The sequence below is a fragment of the Miscanthus floridulus genome, chromosome 8, assembly GCF_019320115.1.
Source record: "Miscanthus floridulus cultivar M001 chromosome 8, ASM1932011v1, whole genome shotgun sequence".
In the NCBI taxonomy this organism is placed as follows: Eukaryota; Viridiplantae; Streptophyta; class Magnoliopsida; order Poales; family Poaceae; genus Miscanthus; species Miscanthus floridulus.
The window spans coordinates 117,724,436-117,747,629 of record NC_089587.1 but is presented as its reverse complement, the minus strand read 5'-3'; the positions used below and the strand labels follow the sequence as shown (position 1 = coordinate 117,747,629).

General features: G+C 44.3%; 2 long non-coding RNA genes across 7 annotated transcripts; one reads left to right on the top strand and one right to left on the bottom strand.

Moving 5' to 3' along the window:
• Positions 1-6,892: 6,892 nt before the first annotated feature.
• On the bottom strand, positions 6,893-10,771 carry LOC136477215 (uncharacterized). Its single transcript, XR_010763947.1, has 2 exons — positions 10,041-10,771; positions 6,893-7,395 (listed from the first exon to the last, which is right to left on the bottom strand). It is a non-coding gene; the product is annotated as an uncharacterized lncRNA (long non-coding RNA).
• Positions 10,772-15,171: 4,400 nt separating this feature from the next.
• On the top strand, positions 15,172-19,102 carry LOC136477213 (uncharacterized). 6 transcript variants are annotated; one of them, XR_010763943.1, is made up of 6 exons: positions 15,172-15,791; positions 16,315-17,197; positions 17,286-17,496; positions 17,581-17,623; positions 18,193-18,336; positions 18,722-19,102. It is a non-coding gene; the product is annotated as an uncharacterized lncRNA (long non-coding RNA). The 6 variants fall into 6 exon arrangements; XR_010763942.1 differs by having other exon boundaries at positions 15,174-15,791; positions 18,196-18,336; XR_010763944.1 differs by having other exon boundaries at positions 15,186-15,791; positions 16,315-16,385; positions 17,024-17,197; positions 17,581-18,336.
• Positions 19,103-23,194: the final 4,092 nt, after the last annotated feature.

Sequence of the window (23,194 nt, the reverse complement as noted above, 5' to 3'; positions counted from 1 at the left end):
GCCTGTCTTATTGCAATTCCAGCACGGCATGTTGCTTGGTGGAGCTCTGGAACTGCCCTGACTGGTAGTGCCCTTGGGAAGAGCAACTGTAAATGCCTTGCGAAACCCAGTCTTGGCGGGATTCTTCTTCTGCGGGGGGCGAAACTTGGCGGCTGACGCTGGAGGACGGAATGGAGCCCTTTGTGCGACGGAAGCTTTAGATTGTGAGGCACCCGCCTCATAGGCCCTCTTACGACTTTTTGAAGCAGCATACACAGCATTGTTGTTCTCTTGCGATAAAGCATCACTCACAAACTCATTAAAATGAGCGCACTTGCAATTTCCCATGGTCTTCATCAGTTTGGGGCTAAGTCCCCGCTTGAAGCTTGCAATCTTCTTGGCATCTGTGTCCACAAACTCGGTAGCATACCTTGCAAGGTTGTTGAAAGCTTGCAAGTATTCGTTCAGGCTCTTGTTTCCCTGAGTCAGCTTCATGAACTCTGTATGTTTGATCGCCATAAGACCAGGAGGAATGTAATTTCCCCTGAAAGCAGACTTGAACTGATCCCATGTGATTTGGGCATTAGCAGGCATAGTGGACCGATGATGACTCCACCAAATGCCAGCAGGCCCATGAAGTTGGTGCGATGCGTACTCAGTTTTTAGCACCTCAGTCAAGCGGAGCAGATAGAACTTTTGCTCGAGAGTGTTCAACCACTCATCAGCTTGTAGAGGCTCCTCAGCCTCCTTGAAGATTGGGGGTTTCGTGTCAAGGAAATCCTTGAAATCACTGTATTGATTTGGATCCGGTCCTTGGCGTGGACCACGGCCATCACGATTCGCAATCGTACGGAGGGCCTCGGCCATAGTGCGCTGTCCTTCCGCAAGCATTGCTATTAGTTCCGTGGTTGTGGGTGGTGGTGGCGGAAGATCATCATCATCACTCGCACCGGTGGAACGAGTACGAGGCATCTGCACAATGCGCAACCAGTAATTATTGATGATATCAGCACATTGGAGAAGAACAATATAATCGTGCCAAACTGAATTTACTGATGAGAATGAAAGCTTCATACAATAAACAGAGGCAATAATTCATTCCCCAATCACCACATCATCAAGTAGATTACTAGCGCCATACGCAGTGCATTCTAACATGACAAGTTTTAAACTTCCATTACGATACGCATCCCGAAGGGAGCGAATTGAGGTACTTCACAAGTATGACTGCAAACGCTTAACTAGTGAGACTTGCTAACGAACTACTCGTCGAAGTGATTACTGTCCACATTGGAGACACCTTGGACTTCTTCTGGGTATTCCTCTCCTTCAAACTTCTTGCCGAGAGATTTCACTTTAAACTTGGGATAAGCAATTATAAGGGAGGGAGTAATGCAATATGGATGTCATGAGTGAATATGATGCATGCTCGTTCCGTACGTCCTCACAAACCTAAGAAAATTTAAGCTTTAGCGGAATATACGGTGGCATACATACGTTCTCTCAATTAGCGATAACTAGTCGATCTACACGGTGCGTTGTTAGCGTACCTGCAGAAAAACTTCATTGCAGCCCAACCCAACAAGATATAATGCTAATTACACAAATAGTATTAAGATACTTTCCATATATACATCCCCCGATATATATACTTCGGCATCCAAACTACCCGACAAATGTACCCACAATTAAGTACTTTCATATATACATGTATGCAACATGTAAATACTCCAGTAACCACAACTAGCTCTCCCCTAGACCGACGGTTGGACGGTCATGCTCTCGCAACTCACACTTACCTTAGCGTAGAGGCAATTGATCCATACATTACCATTCAAACGAATGGCATCCATGCAATATCACGCCGCATGGACGACGAAATAGAAACAATCATTTCCCCCAGTTAGTAATTATATATAAGCCACCTAGAAGTCCTTAAGTGGGCTATAAGGGATGTGATCACCAGTATACCATAAAAATTTTGATTTTTGAACACTTATATATAACTATAAGTTTGAAAACCCTTTTAACAACAAAAGCTTTTGTTTTAAATAGCCGTAAGACATGTTTAATGTTGAATCTAGCTCTGATACCAGCTGTCACGGAACCGACCAATTTATAAGAGCACAAGTACAAAAACAATCGCCGGAACGATCAAATTCTCGAACTTGAGCCCATATAAACCCGGTAGTCAACCGAAATCTCGAAGGATTTCAAACCAACTTGCATACAACCAAGATCACAGTAATCCAACATAACATATCGTACGTTACAACATTTCACAGATGTTCGCAAATAGATTACATCATCACAGAGTCATTGTTATTACAAAACGAGTCTTATAAAACATGCGGAAGCAAATAGTTTAACTCACACACCGAGTTCAAATACACATACTGGTTCGCTGATCACAGACCACAAAAGCATTCAGATAAAAGAAAGGAGATCATGCCCATGATCTAGTCCTCATCACCCGCCGGGTGGAGACAATACTTGCAGAATCCCTGATATAGGAGGTCATCTGCAACAAGAGGGAATAAACCCTGAGTACGGCAATGTACTCAGCTAGACTTACCCGTCGAAAACCAAACAAATGACACCAAGGATTATGCATAGCTTAATGTAGTGGAGCTGGCTGACATTTTCTTTTTGCAGAAAAGCATAAGTAATATTGATCAACTCTTAACCTGAACTAGCAGTAACTTTTTAGCCATTAACCTGTCATCTATATTAGCACCTGTACTAAGCAATCATTTTATTAGGGTGCAAACATTAATAACCATATCAGGTATTCATTGTGGCAACCTTATCATCATCCATTTGACCATATCGTTAAATTAATTGAATCTACGTTGCCGCTGCTCAGTCAAGTTCTCACTATCCGGGAGAGACGGCGATTCGAATCGATTCCTATCCAGCTGGAGGGGTATTCCTAAACACAAACCCTGCTTCCCCCGTCAGGGTCGCAACAAGTCACCTTTGGTACAATTCAGGAGTCGCGGGTCCGAACAGATCGGCATTCTCAGAGAACCACTCTGCCAAGGTTGTTCGGGACTCTAACCCGCCTTGGACTTATGCCAATGGCTCTCCGCACATCCTTACTACCTCCAGAGTGCCGCCACTGCTCGCGTTCCCGGCCTGAATCGAGCTACTAGGCTTCGCGGTCGGAACGACTTATCCGGCCAGCTAAGTGTTAGGCTGCGTTCAACATGACATGAGGACGTACAGCGTATCAGTCCTTAAACGACTCAGACGGAGTCACTATGTTCAAACCTACACAAGACCCCGCCCGGTCTTAATTCATTATTTACATGGTTCTTTTCCACGATAGCAAATATAGCCAACCGTGATCCACCTCATCCTAAAGCTCGCAGGTGACAGGAAATCACCTGACTTCTACCGCACTAAGCATGGCTAAGCATTTAACCCGTCCTGGACTTAAATGGGATTTCAGTGCGATATCTGGACAAGGAAGGATATATAATGCAGCAATTGGTTCCAACCAATTCCTATACTTAATGCATCATCAACAATAAAAGATACTCAATGTATTTGTGAAAACATAGGAGGCTTAATATGCTCCGGGGCTTGCCTTTCAGGAACGAGGAAGGCTGATGGTCAGGGCACTCGGGCAATTCCTCCGCGGCGACTGCTTCGTCGGCTTCCTGCACCGCGGGTTCCTCCTCTTGGTTGGCTCCCTCGAACTCCAGCAACGTCACTCCCTCCGGCACACCTATTGCATGAATGCGCAAGATAAATATCATGGATGCACATGTATGAATGTCGGGGATGCTCGGGGAATGCACATGTTCGCTGTAGTTTGCATATTCCAACTTAAGCCCTATTCAAATCACTTTACTTACCAAGTTTATACAGCTTAATGTATAATTGCTCATCTTCAGTTAACGACCTAGCACCTGCACCTAAGCATATTCTCAAGTTAGGCTAACCCCTAAACAATCAATGAGAACATTGCACAAGCATACACTCAAGCATTTGTATTTCAGCAAAATGAATACTATGTAACGGCGCAGTAAACTAGTCATAACTGAAGATTTATAAATCCAAATGATATGCAACAAGACAATCTGAAAAGCTTATAAAATTGTCTATAATACATTTTCAGAACTCAAAGCATGATTCAAACCTTTACCAGGTCGAACTCATCAATCAACCGAAGTCTATCCTCACAAGGCAGAGAATCAGCAAAACAGCAACCTAACTTTAAACAGCTGTAGTTCCTAAACTACTGGGCCAAATGCCCTCAAATTTTGACAGGAGCTAGCTACCTAATTTATCTACAACTCTTGTATTCAACTTATTCACAGAAAACCAAATTATCATGGGGAGCTTTCTAAAGTCCCCAGATCTGTCCAGAGGGACATAATGCAAACGAAATACTTAGTAACTCATGAGGTAAACGTATAATTGGACGACACTAAATCTACTCACATGTCACACATATAACAAGAACACCAGAAAGTAAAGTGTTCATCACCAAAACATTTCTTTTACTACCTTTCTTAATTTATTTAATTAATTAGTGGAAATAGTAAACATATATGAAAACTACCCCATTAATTCTACAAAAATTACAGTAGACACTACATGCTCTAAGTAGACTACCATAAAAATTTCACACCATTTTAGTAAGTACAACAGCCTACACAAAAATGGTAAGACAGAATGGCTTAAAATGGCATAATTAGGAAACCTTAGTGAAAAGTGTCAAGCAACAGATTTCATATTTTTCCTAGCATCTATAAGGTACCAAGATACTACCTACCAAGTTTCATGGCCATAGGATTCATAGATAATTTACAAAAATTCACACAAGTATCTACCAAAGATAAAAGGAAAATCTATAACTTAAAAACTACACATGCAATGACTCTCAAATTTTAACCAGAGCTTCTACTATACAATACTAGCTTACCCACAAAATTTCATAATTTTTGGATCACAGAAACTCATGATATGATTTAAACAAGTTTGCATGCATTCAAAAACACTTTTCAAGTTCCTATTTAATTCACCCAAAATTTCTACATAATATGCTCAAGATATATTTTTCTTAAATACTAGACCTAACAGTGAGTCTACCAAAATTGGAATCACTCAATTTGGATCTACCAATTAGGAGTTACAAAAATCACAAATCAGCATTCAAAACTGAAAATTTGAACTAGCCCAAGACTGCTCAGCCACTGACAACTGGGGTCCACCGGTCAGCTGGGCCCGCGTGTCATAGACACAGAACAGAGGACACGGCTGCGACGGCGCGGAAGACGGCATAGCTCGCCGGCGGCGGCTTCACCGGCGACGCAGAGGAAGCAAGGGAAGCAAGAAGGAAATGTGGCGCTGGTGGGGGCTCACGGACGCGCTGCGGCTTCAAGTGGAGAACACCATCAGCGGGTTCAGGCCAGCCACGGCGCGTGGCCTGGGCGGTCAGTCGACCGTCGACGCGCGGCGTACACGCGGCCGTTGTTCTCTGAAACCGGTCGCCACTGTAGCACGTCTGAAACGCCGATTCAGTTATCAAATGGCGACTGACAGGCACAGTTCCACGATGATTATCTCCTAAACCGTGTTGATTTAGCTCGTGGTATAATTAACAAAGTTGTTCAACTATATGCGAACTACAATCTTTACAATTGGAGCTCGAGCTGGTTCGGCTTGGTTTGTGAGATACAATGCTCCAAACATCGACACATGAAACTGAAAACCGGTTTCAGACTTAGAAAATTTTTCAACTGTTGATTCCACTTTCAATTCTTACTTGTTGGTCATTTTTGAACATGTGGTGCACATTTTCATGAGATGGCCATAAAACAACTTTTGTTCCATATATAATTCTCTACAACTTTGCTTTAGGTTGCTCAGACATGCAAACATTCTAAGCTACACTTTTTAAACAGTCAAACTCAGGAGCTCTAGGGGTCCAAATTGGTCAACCATGACTTGGAAACCTAATTAGGCAAAATGATCAACATGAACATTGTTCCTAATGACATTCTAGGTGTAACTAAGTTACTTAGGATGATTATTAGCCACACCACACATTGGTCACACAAGAATCAAGCAAGGTATGTACGGAAACAATGAAAAACACATGAAATGTTGCAAATGTTTCATAGTCATGTTTCACATGTTTCATGATCTTGTTGCATAGTATTAACTAATCTTGTTTCACTAAGTGAGTGTCACATGTTGCACTTAAGTGTTGCACACTTTACATTTCATAAAAGAACAACACACATGAAATATACAACATTTTGCAATGTTTCGAAATTATGTTTCATGTGCTATAAGTTCACGAATGGATGCATGATGCTCATGTTATGAAATGCAGTGCAAATGTGGAAGCTAAACACCAGGGGTGTTATAGTATCGCTATAAACAACGACACCATTTGAATAATTGACGCCACTCATACTAGCTTCCTTTTCAACTAAGCCATCCAAATAATCTACACACATCAACAGCAACAATATATCATATATATATATATATATATATATATAGGGAGAGGCTATTCAGTAGCCAGCTACAGAATAAGTTATTCTGTAGCCACCTCCATTTACCATAATTTTATATACTAATTTACAATAATGTCAATATATATTTACTATAGTTGGGTTACTATAATACACGGGGATATTTACCATAACGTTATAGTAAACCATTTAGTAAGAAGTTACTATAATCTCATAAATTAACATAGTAATTATCGTAACTCAAGATGGCTACAGAATAAGTTATTTTGTAGCTAGCTACAGAGTAGTAGTTCTATATATATATATATATATATATATATATAGACACACACACACAAATGAAAGCTAAAAGATAACTAGCGTTGATACAAAATCTGTTTGACCTTAAGACAAAAGTGGTTGCAGGTAGAGCCCTATTACAGCCAAGATCTCAATTAAAACTAAGCCACCGTTGGTAACTGAAATTATGTGCTGTCCCCAATGTTGTAAAGGCATGCTAACCTTCAACTTTATCCCAATGCATTGTTCGGCCGATTCTCGAATAGTAGATTATGTTTGCAAGTCAGCCTACCCTTTACACGTCCAAGCTAGAACAAAATGATCATCTGGGGTTCACATGACAGTAACTTAGCAACTCTAGCATCAGGCTATATGGTTCACCTAACCTTACACTTATATATATATTGTACAAGAAAATATGCCCCTGCGTTACAGCAGAACGTATAGTTCGCGTGGTCAGTTGAACGATTTGCATCTTGAAATCTACTTGTTGACCGCAAAATGTGACGGGCCGAGCCTCGCCGCCAACACGTAGAGCAAGCCGAGAGAAACCACGTGGAGCAGATTCCAAGCTCTCCCCGGGCTTAGGGAAACACCGGACCGGATGGTCGCGACATAGGGCGTGCCAGTCAATTTGACCCTGCAATTGACAAAGAGGAAAGATTGATCAGTAATTTAAGGTTGAACATGCCGGTGTTGCTCCAGACATTTTCAAATGTGCAGCTAAGTAGCCGATGAGATAAGGCTATCGACTAGAGAGTCGATATCCAGCATGTTCATGATGCAAAACGAATAAAATAAGCATGTCGGTAATTATCAGGTATTTAAATGTATAGATCTTAACAGCCGATGATCATGAGAACATATAAAAGTGTGATGGATAAACATGAAAGCATCTATATTAATTGAGAAAAGATACTAGCTTTTAACCGAGATAAAAACAAGTACAAACATATGAATAGCCAATATGTTCTCAATAAGCAGGCTAGTGGCTAAAATGACCCATTTCGATGAAAGAAGGTTCATAACATGCAAACACTCGGCCATTAAACATAGACAGACCAATAAACCTATCAAATCTAACCTATTATCTCTAATAGTGGGGTTCGACCAGATCGATGGCAGCCATCGTAAAGATAACAGATCATACCTTCGAAGAATATGAGTTTGTTCATACTTAACGGAATCATGAAAGCATGTTACGATCATAAAAGCTCAGGCGATCGGCTAAATAGCCGATGCAAATATGGCATGCAGCCAGAGGCTATGCTTGACCATAAGCAAGACTTATTAATTAACGATTTCCGATCTATAGTGCTAACAGTAGGGGTCGACCGGATCGATGGCAGCCATAATAGTTCCGATCTATAGTGCTAATAGTTCAAAGCAGTTCTAGACTAGATCTCATAACCTAATAAGCTTACTTAGGGTCAAGCACGCCTTGACCACATGCTATCTTCGATCAAGATTGGAACAAAACAACTAATCTAGCCGGAACCATCGTCAAAGTGGGATGTGAACATGATAAAGCAATGAGACGATAGTTCAAAGAGATATAAAGTCGATCTGTTTCAATCTTATTTGGGTAAAGGGTGATGTTGTTACAAATAGTAAAAGTTCTAATTATAACAAGATCGATAACTAGCAAATCTATTAAAAACAGCAAGAAAACCCTACCAATCTTAATAGATTTAACCGATAACTAATTCGTATCAAAATTTGTACGAGATCGAGTCAGACCGACGGAACCTTATAAATTTTGATAAGAATCGAGGGGGTAACTTGTATCAGAGATTGTAAAAGATTCGAGCCAGACCGATGCAACCTTACAATAACTGATAATAACTAACTTATGCAAAGCTTGCAAGAGGTCGAGCCAGACCGATGCAACCTTATAAACAAAGTATAAGTCGTGACATATACTCACAAACAAACCGGAGGTTGGATCTAACCGATGCAGCCCTGCTTGCCCAAAGAACTCGTCGAAATCTACTCTACTCCTACTCCTAAGGGGTGGCGTAAACAAAAAAGTAAAGGTATTGGTTTGATTGATCAATGAGAGATGTCTCTTACAATAGCCGGGGTCTAATATTTATACCTGAGGTTTGACTTCGAGTCCTGGTCGAACCAGACTGGTTTCAAAATTCATAAAAGAAGACGAACATTCTAAATTAAGATAATTTGGACTCTAATCTTTCCATTCTATGGAGTCCACCATACCTTTCTGCTCCTGATTGCCGTCATCTTCCGTCGACACAGTCCATTTTTGAAACAGTGACATCATGGAATTCAGCCTATCCCGATGCCCTTTTGGCTAGCTAATCCTGAAGACTCTTCGGCTTTCCTTAACAAATGATGAAATCCAAGGGCGCTACACTGACCCAAATTTTGGTGTCAACACTACTCAATAGCTGTGACTTCTATTCCAATAAGTCCTGGAGTTGGACTCCATATCGTCGCTCGATGTATCTTGGAATCAAACTCTGTACTGTCATAAGACACATGTTGTTCTAGCTTATGAGGACGAGTCATGAGTTCAGGTCACATACGGACGTGGAGGGTATTGTGGGAAGTAAAAAAAAAGACCGATGGAAGAATTTCTTCTCTCTTTAACATTAGGTATAAATAGTTAAGGTATTTGATAAGTGCACAGAAGCTACTTAGCCTACACATATATGAAACCGGTCCTCTCTGCGATTGGAGGCATTGTCAGTATATTCGCATGTTGTAAATGCCGATAAATATAGGGACTTCTAGATGAACATCTATAGAAGCACAGCAGAAAAAAGGTAGGATTCTTCTCCTATTAGAATGCACATAGCAGATTTGGTTAGCCACCGGAAGGTTCTATACTTCGGAGGAGCTGAGTTCGCTTTGATCAAGAGCAAAAATGATGCACAAATTTCAACCACGTCAAATATGATATCGAGGAAAGAAGTGTAGTTTGGTGTAGAGATCAAAGTTCAATATTATTTCATAGTTCATTTTCATTAAGTTGATAAGGGTGGTATGCGTGCGTCTCAACTCTCAAGGAAAACGATAAGAAAACCAACAATGATGCAGGTCCAACTTGATCAAAAAGTCAAAAGTAAATTATATGGTCCAACCATATGTTTTATGGTTGTTATTGTTCTTTTGATGAAAGGATTGGGTCTAACGTGTTGATAACATAAGCTATACATCAATTAAGTTCAATGGAGAAAAAACACACTGAAAAAGCGTGTATAGCAGAATATTATTTGTGAGCTAATTGGTTATAATATAAAAGTGGATCTAGGTGATTGCCTGGTTGAAAGAAGGCGACCAAGGTTGTCCTCGGGGTCGCGAGGCGGAGCGACCTCTGCTCACCTCCCTCCAAGCGCGCGAGCCCGGACGGCCGCGGCCGCCGCCTCGGACGACGACTGCACAGGTGGCGGCGGCGGGCAGCGAGGGCCGCCGCACGCTGTTAGTCCCTTCTCCCTCCTCTCCTCCCTCCTCTTCTTTCTTCTCGACAGCCCTGTCTCCTTTCCTTGCTCCGGCTCCGGATCTGCTCGGAGGATGGCTGGAACTGAGCAGGGATGGCCGGATCCACGTGCTGCCATCCAGATCTGCCCAGTTGTGGTGGTAGTCAGCCTGGGCTCCGGCGGGTCTTCCTGCAGTGCCTGGCCTCCATGCCAGGACGGTCCGGGCTGTGCCGCGCAGGGCTTGCGACGGTGCGGGAGCTGCGCTGGCTACGGCTTCGCCGGCATGGCATGCTGGGCCTGGGCCCGGTGGCCGGATCCGGTGGGGGCACTCGCCTGGCGGACCTGCCATCCTCGTGTGGCAGTGGTCAGCGCCTCTACCGTACCCCGGCCGTCGTTTTTTTTCGGTTGAAATCTCCTGACATTTCTGATATATCTTTTTTATTCGTAGGTGCTGATAAAAAAATATCTATCTTTTTCGTACAAATTTTGTTTAAATTTACTTAAATTCAAATTACCTTTATTTGAATTTAGTCCGATATTTTCGATATATCCTGATTATCCTTTTTATCTGTGACCCTCGATAAATTTTAATTTCCGAAAATGGGTCCCCGGTCGTGGTCCGCTGTCCCCGTGTGGCAGCGGCCACTACCACTACACCCAGCGTGGTGCACTGCGACACAGTAGAAGGGATGTTTGAGGCAAGGGCGAAAGCCCACACAGTGACGTCCGCGGACGCCGCTTCCTCCTTGGACATGTCCTCTTCATTCCTCTTCTCCCGCCTTGACAGCCCGGGCGCTTGCCGGTGCGCGCCTCTCATCGTTGTGGGCGAGTCTGGGAACAGCTCTGCGCGGTATGGTGGCGACCAGCACCCCCCATCCATCTGTCTAGGCACGGGCGCTTGCCGGTGCGCGCCTCCCACCATTGCGGGCGAGTCCAAGAACGGCTCAACGAGGTGTGGCGGCGGTCGGCACCCCCTTTCCCCTATCCAGGCATGGACGCTTGCTGATGCGTGCTGCCCACCAACGCGAGCGAGTCCGAGAATGGCTCCGCACGGTGTGGCAGCGGCCGACACCCTCCCCTATCCGTCCAGGCATGGACGCTTGCCGGTGCGCGCCTCCCACCATTGCGATCAAGTCCGTGAACGGCTCCGCATGCTGTAGCGGTGGCCAACCCGCTCTATCCAAGCGTGGACGTTTGCCGGTGTGCGCCTCCCACCATTGCGGGCGAGTCCGGGAACGGCTCCGTGCGTTGTGGCGATGGTCGGCACCCTCCCCTCTCTGTCCAAGCGTGGACGCTTGCCGGTGCGCGCCTCCCACTGTCACAGGTGAGTTCGTGAATGGCTCCATGTTGTGTGGCGGCTGCCAGCCCTCCCTCCATCCAGGCGTGGACGCTTGTCGATGTGCGCCTCCCAACGTTGCGGGCGAGTCTGGGAATGGCTCCGTACGGTGTGGCGGCGGCTGGCACCCCCCTTGCGGTGCAGCTACCGCCGGCACAAGAGCTCATCTGCCTTATTGTGGTAGTCTTTGCATTTCGCTAGTATATTTGTGGTTTCTACCACTCTTCGTCTAGGTGCTGGGCGTCTTCTCGTTGTTATTGTTTTTCCTCCTCAACGTTGTAAAACATAAAATGAGCCAATTTGGGGCTATATCAATATACATTCAGGTGGGGAGTAATCCCCCGTTACATTAAAAAAGTGGATCTAGGTTGGGGCTTTGCTCATGAAGATGCGTGGCTAGGCCAATGGTGGAAGTGAGATAGTGGAGAAGGATCGATATGTGTTTTTCTAAATTTTACAGTAATGATGTAAAAAAATATATCATTGTATAAATACATTGCACCATGGGAACAAGTTGCAAAGAGATAAAGGTTTACAAAGATGAAGGTCAAGATACTTGCATCGTGGTGAATATAGAGTAGGTACTCAATAAATGTGCATTATTCTAACTCAACACTAGAATGTTCGCTCATATATTGAGTGTAAGAAAAGGAGAGTATATCCTGCTTTTGAATCTATGGGATAAAACAATGAAAGTAAAATAAAATTTGATGGTCGTTTGTTTATGGGGAATCACATGAAAAGCACAAAGATAAATTTTTGGTTGAGCTAGCAGCCTTTATCAGAAAGGTGGATCTACAAGCTGAGTTGCTTGATGTAATGGATCCCGGAGAATTATATTAGTGCAAACATTCATGCAAAACAACAATCGATCTGCTGTACGGGGATAACAATACCAAATATTTCCATAGGCTCGACAATGTGAGATAAAGGAAAATGACCATCTTTGCTCTTCACGAGGAAAAGAAGATCATCGAAGGGAATGACTGTCTTATTGCCGGAGCACGCCTCCCACCATCGCGATCAAGTCCATGCACGGCTCCACGCGGTGTGGCGGTGGCCAACCCGCTCCGTCCAAGCGTGGACGCTTGCCGGTGTGCACCTCCCACCGTTGCGGGCTAGTCCGAGAACGGCTCCATGCGTTGTGCGACGGTCGGCACCCTCCACTCTCTGTCCAGGCGTGGACGCTTGCCAGTGCATGCGTCCCACTATCACGGGTGAGTCCGTGAACGACTCCATGTGGTGTGGTGTGGCGGCGGCTTGCCCTCCCTCCATCCAGGTGTGGACGCTTGCCGGTGTGCGCCTCCCACCATTGCGGGCGAGTCCGGCAACGGCTATGTACAGTGTGGCGGCGGCTGGCACCCCCCTCACGGTGCAGCTACCACCGGCACAAAGCTCAGGAGAAAACCTTGCATGCTACTACTTGGCCGATGATGATTATGTTCTGTCGTCATTCACCTCCCTGGAGGCATCGTCGAAGAGCTCATCTGCCTTATTGTGGTAGTCTTTGCATTTTACTAGTATATTTGTGGTTTCTGCCACTCTTCGCCTTGGTGCTGGAGCGTCCTCTTGTTGTTGTTGTTTTTCCTCCTCAACGTTGTAAAACATAAAACGAGCCGATTTGGGGCTATATCAATGTACATTCAGGTGGGGAGTAATCCCCCCGTGACATTAAAAAATAGTGGATCTAGGTTGGGGCTTTGCCCATGAAGATGCGTGGCTAGGCCAATGGTGGAAGTGAGATAGTGGAGAAGGATCGATATGTGATTTTTATAAATTTTACAGTAATGATGTAAACAAATCTATCATTGCCTAAATACATTGCACCATGGGAACAAGTTGCAAAGAGATAGTTTACAAAGATGAAGGTCAAGATACTTATTGCATCGTGGTGAATATAGAGTAGGTACTCAACAAATGTGCATTATTCTAACTCAACACTAGAATGTTCACTCATATATTGAGTGTAAGAAAAGGAGAGTATATCCTGCTTTTGAATCTATGGGATAAAACAATGAAAGTAAAATTAAATTTGATGGTCGTTTGTTTATGGGGAATCACATGAAAAGCACAAAGATAAATTTTTGGTTGAGCTAGCAGCCTTTATCAGAAATGTGGAGCTACAAGCTGAGTTGCTTGATGTAATGGATGCCGAAGAATTATATTGGTGCATACATTCATGCAAAACAACAATCGATCTGCTGTACGGCGATAACAATACCAAATATTTCCATAGGCTCGACAATGGGAGATAAAGGAAAATGACCATCTTTGCTCTTCACGAGGAAAAGAAGATCATCGAAGGGAATGACTGTCTTATTGCCGGAGCACGCCTCCCACCATCGTGATCAAGTCCATGAACGGCTCCGCGCGGTGTGGCAGCGGCCAACCTGCTCCGTCCAAGCGTGGACGCTTGCCGGTGTGCGCCTCCCACCGTTGCGGGGGAGTCTGAGAACGGCTCCATGCGTTGTGGCGACGGTCGGCACCCTCCCCTCTCTGTCCAGGCGTGGACGCTTGCCGGTGCGCGCCTCCCACTGTCACGGGTGAGTTCATGAACGGCTCCATGTTGTGTGGCGGCGGCTGGCCCTCACTCCATCCAGGCGTGGACGCTTGCCGGTGTGCGCCTCCCACCATTGCGGGCGAGTCTGGCAACAACTATGTACGGTGTGGCGACGGCTGGCACCCCCCTCACGGTGAAGCTACCGCCGACACAAGGCTCGGGAGAAAACCTTGCCAAGCTACTACTTGGCCGATGATGATTATGTTTTGTCGTCATTCACCTCCCTGGAGGCATCGTTGAAGAGCTCATCTGCCTTATTGTGGTTGTCTTTGCATTTCACTAGTATATATGTGGTTTCTGCCACTCTTCGCCTTGGTGCCGGAGCGTCTTCTCGTTGTTGTTGTTTTTCCTCCTCAACGTTGTAAAACATAAAACGAGCCGATTTGGGGCTATATCAATATACATTCAGGTGCGGAGTAACCCCCCGTGACATTAAAAAAAGTGGATCTAGGTTGGGCTTTGCCCATGAAGATGCGTGGCTAGGCCAATGGTGGAAGTGAGATAGTGGAGAAGGATCGATATGTGATTTTTATAAATTTTACAGTAATGATGTAAACAAATCTATCATTGCCTAAATACATTGCACCATGGGAACAAGTTGCAAAGAGATAGTTTACAAAGATGAAGGTCAAGATACTTATTGCATCGTGGTGAATATAGAGTAGGTACTCAACAAATGTGCATTATTCTAACTCAACACTAGAATGTTCACTCATATATTGAGTGTAAGAAAAGGAGAGTATATCCGGCTTTTGAATCTATGGGATAAAACAATGAAAGTAAAATTAAATTTCACTATACCACAACACTAATATAGCATCACACGTGTGTCGTTATAAATATACTAATACCGTTGAACCGTCGGTCGGTATAGTTTGCCCACAAATCAAGTGTCGGTAAATGTACCTTTTACGTTGAACTATCGGTCGATATAGATATTTAACTGTACAATCAGACAATTAGTCTGGACAGATCGATAAAAAGGACGAACTATTAGTCGGTATATAGGGCCTGTCCGTCCGCGGGAACTGAAAACAAAGGTCCATCGCGGGAAATTGAAAACGAAAAAAGGCCCTTAACTAACGGTAAGACTTGGGCCCAAATACTGCAGACCCTAACATTTGCGTTCAGTCTCCCTCAGCTCTTATCACGCCGCCGCCTCTCTCTGCGCCCGCCCGCCCAACTCCACTACCGCCGCCGCCGCACAAGACCGCCGCCGCTGCCCCGCGCACTCAGACACCACCCACTGCCGCCTCGCCTCCCACTTCGCTGGCTCCCCTCGGCCCCTCTTCTGTCCTCGTTGGCTCAGGGGCATAGCCCCGACAATGGCATCCCCGCACGTGGCCCAGATCCGGCTAAGGGTGCCCTGGGGACAGCTGCTCGGCCTCGTTCTGGGCCTAGGGTGGCCGGAGGACAGCTATTCGGCTTCGATCCGGGCCTAGAGCGACCGGAGGAGAGCTACGTGCTCGGCCTTGATCCGGACCTAGGACGGCGAGGGTCGGCCAAAGGCAGTGTGAGGTCCGACCTGCTGGATGGGGGCATCGAGCCCGTCATGCTCCACGCGCTCTATCGATGATTTGGCCTGCGACAACGGCACCAGGGTCATCCAGCGGCGGCCGGCTCGAGTACGGCTCCAGTAGCTGGGATCTGTGGCGTGATGTGTCCTTGAGATCATGCCCCTGCAAGCTCGTGTTCAGGTTGGAACCACCCTCCCCCTTCTGAATGACATGAACATCATGCTTCCCCTTTATTTTTGTGTGCTCTCCTTCAAAGGTTTACGAAAGTGGAATACATGATAATCAGCAACCATGAATTGTTTATTGTGTGGTATCCAAAAAGTTCTGTTTTCAGTATGAACATAGCTTTAAGAAATTGCGCCTTGAAATTTATTATGATGATAGCTTAAATATTTTGGTTGCGAGTTAGGATTGTTGGGCTGCTGGCTACCTGCTTTTTGTATTTTTTTCTTTTTATATGGCACTTTTGAGACAAGAATCAGAATTAGAAGTGGCTACTTCACACAAAGGCGGCTGCTTGCCAAACATTTGCTTCTTCAATTACTTGACACCAACAAGCTACAAACAGTAACCACTTCTGCATTTGATCATATAGACCAATAGAGTACTTGAAAGGTACTGAAAGCACCGATGTTATCTGTATCTAACAGATACTGAAGGTACTTGAAGAAATACTGAAATCTCACCTATTGATTGAATGCAGGTAGCTGAAATGGGACAACCGGAAAGTGCAGAAAAAACACCATTACTAGGCCATTCAAGCTAAGGACTGATGTGAGTTTTTACACCATTTCTTCTTGAAACTATGGTGTGTGGTATGTGGAGATTTGGATCTAGAGTTGGGTTCTATTCTCACTGCATTTCTAAAATATGCTTCATTGAATTGTTTTTAGCATTCTTTGTTCAGCATGTACAGTTTTGGCACTAAACAATGATCCATGGTGCAGTGATAGTACAGTTAATACTCAGTGTTTGGGACCTTCTCCCTTCGAGGCAATAGTTGTAGGAGCTTTCACTACTCTCTGACTGATGATCGACAACTACATTTGCTATTCTTTTGGATCATGTACTCTTGTGAATTAATAGAACACATTATAAAAGCAACGAATGCATTAGTATAAATATCTGCATCCATTGTGTTGCAATTTTTTGAAGACCGGTGGCATGTGAATCAGAGTAAGGTAGCAGGCTAGCAGAAGAAAGATGGCCTCTCTTTTCATGATAATTTCAACAGATTTCTGTAATACTATCATAACCTAACATTTGAAATTTCTTCAGACAAATAGTGTACTCTGAAAACTTTATACCTAGACATTTTTTTATCTATGAAGAGATTTAGTAATTTAGCAATTCCTCAATTGTATTTTTCATATGTAATTGCCACTGGTTGCTACATCCATTTTATTGCTCAGCGTGCGCCTGCCCTATCTGCTTAGCGTGCACCTGCCCCATCTACAGAGTGTGCTTCTGCCCCATCTGTGCAGAGTGTTGCTGCCCCATCTACGCAGCATGCTCCGACCAGTACCATCAAAAGTGTAGCCCCAGCAAGGAAGAATAATGCACCTCGTGTTTCACCTGCTAAACTTGTAATTTTCTCAATTATAACTGTTCTTTCAGTTCTAACAGTTTATACATTTGTTCAATTTTTGCTGACATGTGCATATACCACTTCAGGTTGGAAAGGAGGTCACATATTATATTCCTTGTCGCGGCCAGAGGCTATGGCTAAGGGAATAGTATTTCAACTAATCCAAGCAAAAACTTATTTTGTGAAGTTGTTATGAAGTTTGTGTTTAAAAGGGATACTGTGCTACCTCGTCCTTATGGTGACATTGAGACTATGGGTGATGCTAAGTCATTGCCAGTTCAGTGGCCATACAATAGAGTAATAAACTAAACTTGTCTTTGTTTCTTTTATTCATATATGTTATAAGCGAACAAAGTTTCTAATTAATGATATTTCTAATAGTTGAGTGTTAGCAGGGCATCAAAATCATCTTAGTCTATTGCAGGTATGTTTTTTTTTCTTTTGAATTTTACATTCATCAAACTGCTATTTGTGATGCTTCAGTAACCATAAATGTTACCTCCTTCAGTAACCATTAATCACCTGTGTCCCAGCCCACTTATAGCCTAAATTAGCCCCCTTTTTTGGTGAATCTGGGAAATGGTTACTAGCTGATAAAAATTGTTTCCTTCTGGACTAGTTGTCTTGTTAAGATCAAACGAGATGAAATCTAGGTACAAAACCTACTTTACCTGATCTGATCTACTGCGGGTGGGTGTGGGATTTGCTGTTGCAGCTGCTACTTACTTGGGGATAGGAGTTAGATGATGGATGCTGCCTGATTCATAATAGTAGTAGATAGACTAGGGAATCTGTGCAAATCTGCTGTTCATAATAGAAAATTGATAGTTAGGAAAAATATTATCTTGATGATGTACTGAAAGGCAACTATAAATTTAATCTAGAACTAGAATAGATTTGTGTTCTCAGATTACTAGACTTGACTTTTTTTATTGGTTATGGTCACAAGCTTACATACTCTTCTGACCTTACTAATATGTGGTATGTTGACAGCAGGGGAGGAGGTGTGGACACAAAACTAGACTTGCCTTTGTTTCTTTTATTCATATTTGTGACAAGTGAACAAAGTTTCTAATTAATGATATTTTTAATAGTTGAGGCCTAGCAAGGCATCACATTCATCCCAGTCTACTGCAGGTATGTTTTTTTTCTTCTGAATTTTACTTTCACCAAACTGCTATTTGTGATGGTGATACACTGTAATTACTAGCTGATAAGAACTGTTTGATGATGCTGAGTTAGCCAATCTCTGTAGTGGAGATATCGACTTAGCATTTAGCAAACAAAGCTTAGCCTAACTGATACACTGGAACCACTCTTCATTTATGTATTTTTTGGCACTAGTAATCTTGAAGGGATAATGGGATGTAGAATGTAGTATATATGTAATACACTGAATATTGAAAAATGAAACATCTAAGTATTATTATGGGTTAGCAATTAGTTAGAATAATATTATTGGCTGTCTTTCTCCAACTTTGGTAAAAGTTGTTGCTAATTGGATATTCATACTATATTTCAGGCTGTCCTGCTCCTGCAAGGTCCTAGGCAGCATACCTGATGGTGTCCACAAGTTAAAAGTGCTCATTGAAGCTATGTTTTGTTTTGAACCTATTAGAGATATGACTATGAGCTCACTGTTATTGAAATTTGAGCGGTGGCTTTAGGTGTTAGTGAGCTAAGCTTTTGGTCACAAGTGGTGGATGTATGACTTTTGGTTGCATGAGGAAGATGTTGTATGACTTTTGGTCACATGAGGTAGATGTAGGGATGTTGATGGCTTGCTCATGCACAAACTTCATGTTTGCGAGCTTCTAATGTATCTTGTACTTATGATGTTGAATCTGAACCACCTTACATTGGGCTACTCATATATGAATGGATCATATATGAATGAATCTATTGTCAATGTTTTATGCTCATATTAATCAATGTCCTTGTATGTATGGTTAATGTATATTGTATTGAACGTTTGTGCGTTGACAATAGATAATTTGGGTTTCATTATGTACTGCTGACCAGCAGCATATATATTGTCGCTATATGAATGATTCGCGTTGGACTGTTAGTTGCTAAAAGTATTTATAGCCTCAAACTATGTGTCGGTATATATAGCCCCTAAGGCGTCAGACTGTCGGTCGCTAAAAACGTGTCGGTCGGTATAGGCTATACCGACGCCACTTTCAGCGACTCTAGCCAAGTGTCGGCATAGATCTATACCGACCAATGGAACGTCGCTATATTGATCTATAGCGACCGACGGTACGTCGCTATTCTGGGGTTGTGGTGTAGTGTTTGAAGGTCGTTTGTTTATGGGGAATCACATGAAAAGCACAAAGATAAATTTTTGGTTGAGCTAGCAGCCTTTATCAGAAATGTGGAGCTACAAGCTGAGTTGCTTGATGTAATGGATTCCGAAGAATTATATTGGTGCAAAATACATTCAAGCAAAACAACAATCGATCTGCTGTACGGCAATAACAATACCAAATATTTCCATAGGCTAGACAATGGGAGATAAAGGAAAATGACCATCTTTGCTCTTCATCAGGAAAAGAAGATCATCGAAGGGAATGACTGTCTTATTGCCGGAGCACGCCTCCCACCATCGTGATCAAGTCCGTGAATGGCTCCGCACGGTGTGGCGGCGGCAAACCCGCTCTGTCCAAGCGTGGACGCTTGCCGGTGTGCGCCTCCTACCGTTGCGGCGAGTCCGAGAATGGCTCCGTGCGTTGTGGCGACGGTCGGCACCCTCCCCTCTCTGTCTAGGTGTGGACGCTTGCCAGTACGTGCCTCCCACTATCACGGGTGAGTCCGTGAATGGCTCCATGTAGTGTGGCGGGGGCTGGCCCTCCCTCCATCCAGGCGTGGACGCTTGCCGGTGTGCGCCTCCCACCGCCGCGGGCGAGTCCGGCAATGGCTATGTACGGTGTGGCGCCGGCTGGCACCCCCCTCACGGTGCAGCTACCGCCGTTACAAGGCTTGGGAGAAAACCTTGCGAAGCTACTACTTGGCCAATGATGATTATGTTTTGTCGTCATTCACCTCCCTGGAGGCATTGTCGAAGAGCTCATCTGCCTTATTGTGGTAGTCTTTGCATTTCGCTAGTATATTTGTGGTTTCTGCCACTCTTCGCCTTGGTGCTGGAGCGTCTTCTCATTGTTGTTTTTCCTCCTCAACGTTGTAAAACATAAAACGAACCGATTTGGGGCTATATCAATATACATTCAGGTGGGGAGTAATCCCTCTGTGACATTAAAAAAGTGGATCTAGGTTGGGGCTTTGCCCATGAAGATGCATGGCTAGGCCAATGGTGGAAGTGAGATAGTGGAGAAGGACCGATATGTGATTTTTATAAATTTTATAGTAATGATGTAAACAAATCTATCATTGCCTAAATACATTGCACCATGGGAACAAGTTGCAAAGAGATAGTTTACAAAGATGAAGGTCAAGATACTTATTGCATCGTGGTGAATATAGATTAGGTACTCAACAAATGTGCATTATTCTAACTCAACACTAGAATGTTCTCTCATATATTTGGCCTGTTCGCTGGTTGGTTTCTGGGCTGATAAGCCTGGCTGGTGCTAATTTATTGTGAGAGGAAAATACTATTGACTGGTTGATAAGCCCTGGCTAAAACCAACAAGCGAACAGGCTGATTGAGTGTAAGAAAAGGAGAGTATATCCTGCTTTTGAATCTATGGGATAAAACAATGAAAGTAAAATTAAATTTGATGGTCGTTTGTTTATGGGGAATCACATGAAAAGCACAAAGATAAATTTTTGGTTGAGCTAGCAGCCTTTATCAGAAAGGTGGAGCTACAAGCTGAGTTGCTTGATGTAATGGATTCCGAAGAATTATATTGGTGCATACATTCATGCAAAATAACAATCGATCTGCTGTATGGCGATAACAATACCAAATATTTCCATAGGCTCGACAATGGGAGATAAAGGAAAATGACCATCTTTGCTCTTCACGAGGAAAAGAAGATCATCGAAGGGAATGACTGTCTTATTGGGCCTAAACTAGGTAGCCTAATTTCTATCGACCCCTCCCTTTGGAATATATCCTAAGGAAAATCTAAATGCCGATGATAATGAACAATTGGAAAAGCCATTTGTAAGAGTCCTCCTGGGAGGGGTGGTTTGGGGGTGGCCGCTAGGGCTGTGGGGGGCTAGGGGTGGGGGGCGACGGCTAGGGTGGATGCAGCGGTAGGGAGAGGAGGAGGTAGGCGCAGGGAGAGAGAGAGAGAGAGAGAGGAGAGAGGGGGAAAACCTAAGGCTATTTCTTTCTTAACTTGAGATGATTACAATGCTCCTATATTTATAGTCCTAGATAGAATTGCATCTCAAGTAAACTACTATCCAATCACATCTAATCTTATTTCGTAGATTCATCCTATTTCTATTCTTTCTTTCCTTTATTCTAGATCCTTCGGGATATGGGTGTTGGCAGCATGGCGGGAGGAGCCCCACCCCGGGGCGCACCCATCCTGGTGCCACGGATGGCTAGGGCGTGGCTAGCCTGGGCCCTTCCTGGGCCTGTAGCACCTCCTCCTAGACCCTCCATTAGGCGTATGACATCTCTCCCCCCTTCTTCAGTCAGCGTGTCCTCATGCTGGATCATTGTCCAGTCATTGATGTCGTCGACTGGGAGCTTGCTACCCCAAGGTATTTCCTCTATGTAGATGAGGAGATGTCCAAGAGTGTCTCGGATCTGCTCAGAGTTGGTGTTGTTGGCGGAGAACTCGAAGCAGTATTGGCAAGAGCGGATGTATCCGAAGATGTAGTAATTGAAGGTTCCTGGGCCCATTGCTGGTCCATGGGCATGGCATGCTATAGTGAGGGTAGCACTAGGAATAATTCCCATGAAGTGGAGCACCTGCATGACCCTTGGAGGCCTTGGAAACATGTATACCTATCCTGCATCAACTTGACCTGTGATGCGTCTACATAGTGCTGTCGTGACGATGGATGGAGGTGTTGTCGTCAAGTGCTCCAGGGTGCCAAAGAGGAGGTCGCCCGTGTTGTAGTTGGCTGGAGAGATGAGCAGATGGCCATGAGCGTGCTGCCTGCTGATGTAGATGTCCATAATGGTGAGGAATTGTTGACCGTTGCTGTCGAAGAAGATGACTGTTGCTGATGGTAGTATGTGCTGTTGGAACCGATGGTGACCACTGAGTTCACGATCTTGGAGCTGGCTTACAGCCGTCCCGGCTCGTTACCATGAGCCTGCGCTCCCACAGGTCCTAGGTCCACCGGAGCTACAACATATAAGCCATTGGGCCTTTCCAACCCAAAAGACTAGCCTGATAGGTGAGGGTTCTCCCGCCTTATATGTTGTGCTCTCCCACCATTGCTACACGATGTGGGACTAAACCCCAACAATCTTCCCCTTAGTCACACATCGGGATGCCCCCGCCATATGTGACGCTCGAGATTTTTTTATCGGGTTTAGCTTTTCTGACCATGGGTACCGGCTCTGATACCAATTGTTAGAACCAGTGGTGACCACCGAGTTCACGATCTTGGAGCTGGCTTACAGCCGTCTCGGCTCGTTACCATGAGCCTGCGCTCCCATAGGTCCTAGGTCTACCGGAGCTACAACATATAAAGCATTGGGCCTTTCCAACCCAAAAGACTAGCCTGATAGGTGAGGGTTCTCCCGCCTTATATGTTGTGCTCCCCCACCATCGCTACACGATGTGGGACTAAATCCCAACAATCTTCCCCTTAGTCACACATCGAGATGCCACCACCATATGTGACGCTCGAGATTTTTTTATCAGGTTTAGCTTTTCTGACCATGGGTACCGGCTCTGATACCAATTGTTGGAACCGGTGGTGACCACCGAGTTTACGATCTTGGAGCTGGCTTACAGCCGTCCTGGCTCATTACCACGAGTCTGCGCTCCCATAGGTCCTAGGTCCACCGGAGCTACAACATATAAGGCATTGGGCCTTTCCAACCCAAAAGACTAGCCTG